The sequence below is a fragment of the Labrus mixtus genome, chromosome 18 (genome assembly GCF_963584025.1).
Source record: "Labrus mixtus chromosome 18, fLabMix1.1, whole genome shotgun sequence".
Classification (NCBI taxonomy): domain Eukaryota; kingdom Metazoa; phylum Chordata; class Actinopteri; order Labriformes; family Labridae; genus Labrus; species Labrus mixtus.
In genome coordinates this window covers 10922031-10923292 of record NC_083629.1, presented here as the reverse complement: position 1 = coordinate 10923292, position 1262 = coordinate 10922031, and the positions used below count along the sequence as shown (strand labels likewise).

Below are 1262 nucleotides of genomic sequence, written 5' to 3'. Positions count from 1 at the left end.
TGTGCTTTAGGGATTTATTGCATCAAACATTTTAGTTGTCTGAAAGATCAAACATGATGAGTTTAGTTTACTGAGCTGATCATTTAAAATAGCAAACATTTTGTAGCTTCATCTTTTTTCTTCATGGTTGTCAGATGATGAGTGCAGCCAGCCCTGCAAGTGTTCCTCCAGTGCCTGCCACAGCAGCTGTAGCAGCTCCAGACAGACCAGCAGCACCTACAGCAACATCACACAAGCTCAGAAATTATTGTTCTCACCCAAAGGAGGTACCAGAACAAAGCCCTATTAAACATAATGTGGTGTAATTATAAGAAATACCTTAAGACTGTATCATAAACACAGATTGTAATTCAAATTTCTTGCACTGATTGCACCTTTTGTCAAATTGTGCTCCAATTGTCTTACATTGGTTTTTATATTCATTTGTTTTCTTCACACTGATCAGAAGTGACACAATGTCCTTCTGCTGTATGTATGTTACATATGGATGGAATGACATTGACAACTAGTAGTGTATTGATGAAGTGGACACTCCACTGATTCCGTCATTTACTGCGTCAATGTGTCTCATAAATAACTATGTGGTCAATATACCACAGCAACCATTAAACTTGAACTTGGGATCAACAGCTTTGTCATATGATAGTTATATTTTATTATATTAGTTCAAATATTATTGTTTATTCTGGGATTTTAATCTACTTTTGAAAATACAAGACATATAATGTCCCTGTCATTATCCCCTTTGTGATCATATCACAGTCCAACACAGGAGTTTAAACCTTCAGATTATAATTCATTTGAAATCAAATAAAGGCTTTTACCTGCTGCCTGCAAACCAGCCACAAGACCTCCTGCTGCCACTCCTCCTCCGTTAGCGACGGCAGCTGCTGCCATCATTTGGGCAGCATAGGTACCTGCAGCTATCCCAGCTGAAGTGAAACCTACAACTCCCAGAACCACAGGAGCTGCGACCACGGCTCCTGCTACACATGTACAAGACCACAGCAGGGGAGAACCCTGTCTTGTAATGAGAGTCTTCTACATTTATGTGAGTGACTTTAAAATTAAATTAGTTCAAATCAGTAAAAAGAAAACAGAGCTGATATATGAAGCGTTTCTTAGGGCTTACCTCCTCCTCCTATTACAGCAGCAAGAGTCACTGAAAGAAAGGATGAAAACCAGGATCAATGTTAAAAGCCCATCTGGTTATATCAAACATATTTGCCAGTGCCCTATCATTATTACATTCTAATGAGGAA

The 1262-nt window shown here is 38.8% G+C and overlaps 1 long non-coding RNA gene across 1 annotated transcript; it reads right to left on the bottom strand.

Annotated features, from left to right (window-relative positions):
- Positions 1-1262, bottom strand: LOC132993529 (uncharacterized). The gene is made up of 3 exons (XR_009676484.1): positions 1133-1262; positions 825-986; positions 1-216 (listed from the first exon to the last, which is right to left on the bottom strand). It is a non-coding gene; the product is annotated as an uncharacterized LOC132993529 (long non-coding RNA).